Source organism: Papaver somniferum, chromosome 2 (assembly GCF_003573695.1).
Source record: "Papaver somniferum cultivar HN1 chromosome 2, ASM357369v1, whole genome shotgun sequence".
Taxonomy (NCBI): domain Eukaryota; kingdom Viridiplantae; phylum Streptophyta; class Magnoliopsida; order Ranunculales; family Papaveraceae; genus Papaver; species Papaver somniferum.
The window spans coordinates 40,551,865-40,560,610 of NC_039359.1; positions in this window are offsets into that span (position 1 = coordinate 40,551,865).

Sequence of the window (8,746 nt, forward strand, 5' to 3'; positions counted from 1 at the left end):
CCGAAGACCTGAAGAATGTGAAGAAGTAATGAACTACAACGACGATATCATCCTTCCACTTGAGGTTAGTAATATTGACTTGAACCGTTTCATTGCTAATGTATCTTTCAAGTCGTGTTATATTGAAAACATAACTGCGAAGCTGTATATATTGCACATACTGTATAATACTCAAGTGATGTGAAATGATCATAATAGTATGATCATAGTATTAAGGAATTAGAGTACGAAGTTTAATGCTTATCTTTTGAACTTCGTAGATAGGATATGAACATAATCTTGTATATATTGTTATGATTATGTGAATGCGTTATGGTGAATATTTCATCCTAGGAAACAATGTTTTACGTTTGTTTAAAGGAAGTACATTCGTGAACTTGTTTCTTGAATCGAAAGGGAAATCAATAGGATTATTGGTTTGGCTATTCATTGCAAATCTTTGGATGACCAATATGTGTGAGTTAGTAGAACCGATCTTAACACGGGTTATGTATCTTGGTATAACTAATCACAATGCCTACACTTATGATTTGGTATGACTGGTTTTGATAATTGGTGTAACCGATCCTAAGCAATCACCATGTGATGGTATGATCGATCCTTGTAATTGGTGTGACTGATCCTAGTAATTGGTGTGACCGATCTTGTAATTGGTGTAACCGGTCCTAGTAACTGGTGTTACTGATCACAAGTAATACCATATGTAGATGGAACCGATCATTGTAACTGGTGTAACCGATCCTGGTGACTGGTGTGGCCGATCACAAGTGTTTCCATATTTAGGTATAATCAATCCTAGTGATTGGTAGAACCAATTGAACCCATGTACGTGATTTGGTATTTGATCAATCACATAGTAGTATTGGAAAACAGGCGAACCAATTCTAAACTTGTTTGGAAGTGTGGTATAACCTATTCCAAGAATGCAAATGCATGTAAATATGAAATAAGGATTTGTAGTGAAAAGATGTCAACATACTTTGAACACGAGCAGTAACTCTTATCATTTATTGTTCAAAGATATTCCTTAGAGCTTATCCAATGGAATGTGTGTGAGGATAAATATCTAAATCCACATAGGATACACATCAATTTTCTCTAAAACCCTTCTCGAACCATAAATTCTTAAATGAATGTGGAGTGACGTGGCTTAATTTTGGGAAGACATTGTCAAGGTGAATGTCTAAAACTAGATATTCACCTTGACAATGTCTTCCTATCCTAATCATTTTTATGTAGTGAAATAAGTTATCAAATAAAAATGGAATGATTGTTAACCAATTATTAAATGACACTTAAGAAACAAAAGATTAAAATTGATTTCGGTTGGAGATGAGTTTTTTTAGTTCCCTATATTTAGGAATTTATATATAAGGGAATTTTTACCAAGAGAAAGTCAAGACAATATCAACACATATGAAATAAGCACATCAGCCATTGGATAAGCTCTTAGTACTCAAGGTGATCCTGTACCAAAATAAATTAAGAATTTTTTAGTTAAGGTTTTTGGTTTTATATGCTTCAATCACCAGCAATTAATGCATATCTCTAGAGAATAAAAATTAGTAATGTGCATTTACTAATTGGAGATTTTCTATTGAGAGATTTCAGAAATATTGGACAAGCATTTATTGGAATAGGAAAACCGAATCTTGAGAATACTTTCGGTTTTGGAAATTCGTTGGTGTCCAAACATCCTTGGTCTGTGAATACCTAGTTTGCATTTCTAGCAAACTATCCTAAGAGCCGGACAAACTTCATTTCTTGTTGTTTCTAGTGGAACCGTCTATTCAGAGAGGAAAATATCATAATTAGGTGAAATCTCTTAAGACCGCTCGTTTAAAAACTACTGTGGGATCAAGAAGCTCTACGAGTACCGTTGGTGGGAAATTAGATAATTGCAGTGTTATTAGTTTTCGATTGATTTGATTGACTAACGGTTGTTGAAACTTTGATTGCACCTAGTTTGTTTATGCTTGAGAATCTTCTCTTCTGATATAAGATTCACTCAAACTAGATCATAGTATTGACAGGATCTTTAGAACCGTTGTTAGATCTAAAGACATCTTGTGATAATCCATTATTAACAGACTCCGTCATGTGCATGATTGATCATAAGAGATTCAAGTGGTGTTGTGCAGGTTATTGAAGATAAAAGAAGATTTGAAGACGAAGAAGATTTATTATTAGTTTTCGTATCTTGTGAATTATGTGCACAAACCTTGATCGGCTGAGATCCAACTAGAATCAGTTCATATTTGATATATTTGATTGATTAGTTGCGTTAGATCGGAATTCTCTATATTTCTTTTTGAGATTTATATTGATTTAGTGCGAATCTATACTTGACTATTTATGTAGTTAAAGTTATATTGATCTAACCAGACAAAGAAGTTTGTTAGATTAAACATAAGATCCTTTGTCAATGACTCATCTAAATCTTGTAGCAAGATTGATTAGAGTGGTTACCAAACAGATTCTTCCTTTGCTGTTTGGAATACGATCCAAAGGACTTGGTATTCACGTGTGTGACTCTAGAAGTCGAAGGCACAGGGATACTGAGGGAACTAAGTAGTTAGGGGTAGTCTTCTTGGTCTCAACTATACGAAGTTAGTATTAAATTTTGTATAGCGGCTTAATTATGAGAGTATTCAAAACTGGACTAGGTCCCGGTATTTTTCTGCATTTGCAGTTTCCTCGTTAACAAAATCTTGATGTGTCTTTCACTTTGATTTATGCATTATAATTGTTTATTATAATAAAATAAAATACACATACACGTTAACTCCGTATTACTTGGTTATTACCGAACTTATTATCAAGCAACACACATTGTTGTAGTACTGTCTCGAGCATGTACCCATAGTCAATCACACAAGTATTTTTTTTGTTGTATTGTCTCGATCTCGTATCCATAGACAATCACACGTGTGAACCGAATTGTCGTATTGTCTCGACTCTGTCCATAGACGATCACATTCGGTAGAGGACTTATAGGTTGAAACAAAAAAATTGTGGTGTATTTGGGTACCCTCGTCTTTTCAATTGGTATCAGAGCAGGAAAACACGAAAAGATCTAACAATTTGTATTTGGTGCGATCCAACCTATAAGAAATGAACTCGAGTTCTCATGAGTCGATTTCATTTAACATACCGCCAAGATTCGACGGAACAAACTATCATTGGTGGAAATATGCTATGAGATCTTTTCTTCAATCACGCGATTTTAATACTTGGCTATTATTCGTTGACGGGTATAATCTCCCGAAAATTGAAAATTCGGAAACTGAGTTTATACACTTAGTAGATTATACATGGGAAGAAAAGGCATCTGCTAAATAGAATTCAGACGGTTTGAATGCTATTATACATGTTGTAAGCCGTTATCTACAACATCATGTATCCACATTCCAAACTTCAAAGGAAGCTTGGGATAACCTTCAGATCGTATTCGAAGGTATCACATCAGAAAATGAAGCTAGACTTCAAACTCTCACCTATGATTGGGAATACCTTCGAATGGATGACAGTGATACTTTTGAATATTTTCATATTAAACTCTCTGAGATAATAAGTGCTTATTTCTCTCTTGGAAAGACTATTTCTGAAAAAGATATGTGCAAAATTCTCAGATCATTGCCATCTAGATACGAATCTAAGAAGCATGCAATCATAAATACAAATGATCTTTCAAATCTCTCACGAAGCACACTTGTTGGGAAGTTAAAGATCTTTGATCATGAATCACAATCTATTCAAGCTAAAGGAATCGCTTTCAAAGATGAAAAAATTCCAAAAGCTCTTGTGAAGAAAAATAGATTGTTAAGTGATTTTGATAAATTGATTGCAGAAGATTTTGATAATGATGTAAAAAACACTTTATCACTGATTACAAGACAATTTTGAGATCTCTTAAAGAAAAGGAATACGATATTTGTAAAAGATGTTCATCGATCTTCTCGCCCTCATGATCGAGTTCCAGTCAAGAACAAAAAGGATCAAAAAGAAGATGATGAATATCATCCTTAGTGCTTCAAGTGTAAAGGTTTTGGTCATCTGGCTAAAGACTGTCCTAATCTAAGGAAATACACTAGAAGAAGGGCATTAGTTGTAACTCTAGACGATACATGTTAGAGCATAGCTCGGTTGAACCCACCAAGCGTTGGTATGTCGAGTTTGGTTGTCATATTTTAGTGAACCAAAACTCATTTAAAGAGTCGTTTAATTATGTACTAGATTCAACTTCGTATAGGTTAGCTTGAAAGTATTAGGATAGGAGACGTTACAAGTATTGCGAAGACTTGAGAAGTAAAGAATTAAGGATCTACAACGAAAACATCATCCTTCTACTTGAAATTAGTGATATTTGACTTGAACTGTTTCATTCCCTAACGTATCTTTCAAGTCGTGCTTATTGAAAACATAACTGCGAAGCATGAATGATTACACTCTAGTTAGACGTAGTATTAAGGAATACAATACGAAGTATAATGCTTATCTTTTGAACTTCTTATATAAGACATCGACATAATTGTTTGAATGCTATTGTGATTATGTATGGGTATGAGGTGAAGATTTCATCCTAGGAAACAATGTTTTACATTAGTTTAAAGGAAGTAAATTCATGAACTTGTTTCGTGAATCGAAAGGGAAATCGTTAGGCTTATTGGTATTGTTATTCATTGCATATCTTTTGAACTACCAATATGTGTGATTAGTATAACCGCTCATGACTTGTTTATGTTCTTGGTAAAACTATTCACAAGGCCTGACTTTTGTATTGGTATGACTTTTATTAGTGAAACCGATCTTAAGTAATCACCTGAGATGGTATGATCGATTTAGTGTTATTGGTATGACCAACTCTAGGCAAAGGGGAACCGATCCTATGAAGGGTGAAAGTGATCACAAGAGGGGAATCGATCCTTGTAAGAGGTGCAACACGTTTTTAGTAGATGGGGGAACCTATCCTATGAACATGTGCAACAAGTTTTTGTGAAAGGGGAACCGATCCTATGGACATGTGCAACAAATAAAAGTAGTTACCATAAGTATGTGAGGAACCGATCCTAGTACCTTGTCAACCGAATTTTTGGAAAGCTAGTGTGACTATGCACAATACTCACATGGAGGTAGAACCTAAACTTGTCTTGGTAGAACCGTGAAACCCATGATTTGTGATTGAGTGTTCTTAATCAATCACATAGTTCTTGAAAGTCAGATGAACCAATTCTAAACTCGTTTGGAAGTGTGGAAAATCAGTTTCAAGATTGTAAGTATGAAAGAGGACTTACAAAGTAAAGATGTCGACATACTTTGAACATGTGCAATAACGCTTATCTTTTATTGTTCAAAAATGATCCTTAATAGCTAAAGGAAAATCCCGGATCGAGAAATAAGTTGAGAATCTTTTAATTAAGGTTTTTAATTTTATTTTTGGAAAATGAAAATTGGTAATGTACATTTACTAATTGGAGATTTTCTAAGAGATTTTCGGTCAATATTTGGACAAAGCATTTCCAGGAATTATGGAAACCGAATCTGGGAATATTTCCGGTTTTGGAAATTCCTTGGTGTCCAAACTTCCTTGGTCCATAAATATCAAAGTTTGCATTTCTAGCAAACTAATCCTCAAAGCCAGCAAAACTACCTAGTTGTGTTGTTACTGGTGGAGCCGCCTATTCGGAGAGGAAAGTAACCTAATTAGGCGAAATATCTTACGGCTGCTCAGTTTAAAGAATTCTTTGGGATTGAGAAGCTATATTAGTATCGTTGGTGGTAAACTAGATAATTGCGGTTTATTATTAGTTTTTGATTGATTTGATTGACTAACGATTTTTGAACTTTGATTGCACCTAGATTGTTTATGCTTGAGAATCTTCTCTTCTGATATAAGATTCACTCAAACTAGATCGAAGTTTCGACGGGGATCTTTAGACTGTTTGTAGTTCTGAAGACGTCTTGTGATAATCCATTGTTAACAGACTATGTTCTGTGCGTGATTGATCACATGAGATTCAAGTTGATTGTGCGCTAGTGTTTATTGAAGATCTAAGAAGATTTGAAGACAAATAAGACTTTGAAGATTTCTGATTTGCGTTCATAATCTTTGGTGTGCACAGTACTTGTTTTGGTTAAAGAGGATCCAATTATAATCAGTTTATCCTTGTGGTAGATTAGATTGATTAGTTGAGTAGATCGACATCAATACGTTTCTTTGTGATTCAAAGTATTGATTGTAAAATCTAGACGATTACTTCGGTAATTATTAGTAGATAGATCTAAGGACCTGACAAATGAGTTTATTGAGATAAACGGAAGATCCTTTTGTCGAACTCACATCACTTGGTTGAAAAGAGTTGATACCAAACAGATTTGTTGTTCCTTTACTGTTTGGAATACGAACCAAAGGAATTGTTCCGAGTACTGGACTTATTACAAGTTGGAGTCGTGGGAATACAGACGGAACTAGGTGAACTATAGGTTTAGTTGCTTGGTCTCAACTATACGAAGTTGGTTTGATTTTGTATAGCGGCTTAATCCTGAGAGTATTCAATTCTGGACAAGGTTTCGGGGTTTTTCTGCATTTGCGGTTTCCTCGTTAACAAAATCTTACCGTGTCTTTTACTTTTCTATTTATTTCCGCAATTATAATTGTTTTATTATAATTAGAAGTAAAATACACAAACGTTAATTTATATTTACTTGATAGTAATCCTATTGTGTTTTGTTAAGTCCGAACCTCTTATCAAGTAAACATACTTCGTTGTTGTATTGCCTCGATATTGTATCCATAGACGATCACACGAAGTATGAACCGATTAGTTTTATTGTCTCGACTCAGTCCATAGACAATCACTTTCGGAGAAAGGACTTATAGGTGGAAAAGTTTTAGATTGAGGTATATTTGGATACCCTCATCTTTTCAATTGGTATCAGAGCAAGTAAACACGAAAAGATCTAACAATCTGTGTTTGGTGCGATCCAACCTCTAAGAAATTGAATCCATGTCTGATTCAGTTAACGTTATGCAAGAGTATGAATACTCAAAAGTTGAAGATGTTACTACTTCTTTGACTCATGATACAAGGGTTGCAAAAACATCTATGTCTATCTCTGATGAAAGAGAAGATGCTAATAAAGAGTTGTTAAAACTCCTAAAGCCTATAAAATCTCTGTCTTCTAAAGTTTGATATTAACGACAGAGTCAAATCTTCTTAAACAGGAGATCAGAGATAAAGACATTCAACTGAATAGTCTGGCCAAAGAGAATATGGATCTCACTGTCAAACTAGGAGCACTTGGCAAATCTCTTACTTTTGATAAAGAGACACGTCATATGACTCTGACTAATGATATTGTTGTGATTTCTTCTGATAATGAGGAAACTAAAAGTCCTTGATCGACTTTTACAGATTGTGACAAAACCAGTTTAGTCACGTCTGAAACAGATCAAGATGATGGTAGTTTGCCTAACTACATCAAGTTAGAAGAGGATGAGAAACTATCTTCTAGATCTACTGATGATCAAACGAAATCTTGTGCAAAGTAAAATTTGAACCGATTCCGTGCTTGTGATCTTAAGGAATACAACTTTCAGTCACTTGAAAGGAAAAATATACTTCTTCAACATACTGTGGTAAAAATATTGAAAGAAGTTTCTTGTCTTAAAAAACTGAAAGATCATTCCTCAGTAGAAAGACAGATTATACCACTACCCGATAAGATCAACTTAAAAGAATCACAGGAAAGAGTTGATAATCGCTTCTGGAAAAAGGTTCCTCCTCACCCATATCGAAACAATTCTTGTTTTGATGAAGAACGACTCTAGAAGAAAGGGAAAGAGAGAATCTCTGCCAAAAGAAACAATCAGGAATTTTCGATAATTGTTTCAGATAATCACACTAATGTGGATCATAAGGAAGTCCTTAGAATAAGAAAATCATATGAAAATCTCATTGAAATAATTAAGAAAGATTTATCTATCTCTGAAAGTTCTCACGTCAGTACAGCTTCTCCATATGATCATATCTCTAGCGTTAGAAAATATCATCATCTTGGGAGTAAATATTTTGGGCAGAAATTCCCTAAGAGAAACATGAACTATGTTTCTGATACTCACTGTAAGCTAGAAAAAGGCTACTCCGATGCAACCTAGTTTTATCAAAATTGTGCACTCTCATTATTTTTCGTTCTCTTATTCATGTATGGGAAAGGCACAATAAAACTGGAGCACATTTGTTTGTGCAGCTGTTTATCAGAAAAGTTGTGACACTTTATGGATAACTGCGAATCCATGGTTGTCTGAAAAATATTCATGATTAACATGATCTTCCAAAAATATGTTTTATTTAGAATTTTCGAAGTTTTAATAAACCTTCCAGCTTGAGAAGTTCAGACAAAGGAAACAAAATATATTCTTTAATATTTTCGGATTCTCCTGAATCTTTCGGTCCGAAAGTTGTCTCTTATTAAAGGGAAATAATCTCTTGCATGTATTATGATAACCTGATCAATCCTTTTTATATATATAACCGAGCATGCCTCCAATAACTCGCAGTATCTCAAAGGCTAATAAGGAGGAAGCTCAAAAGGTTAAAGATTGTCAAGGAATCAATACAGAGAGGAAGAAGAAAAACATATCAAATATCATGTCTGATTATGATTCTGATAGTTCATTTGGATCACAAGATGAGTCATGTCTGTTGGCTTACAACCTACAAGATCCAACCAAAACCAAGTGGAT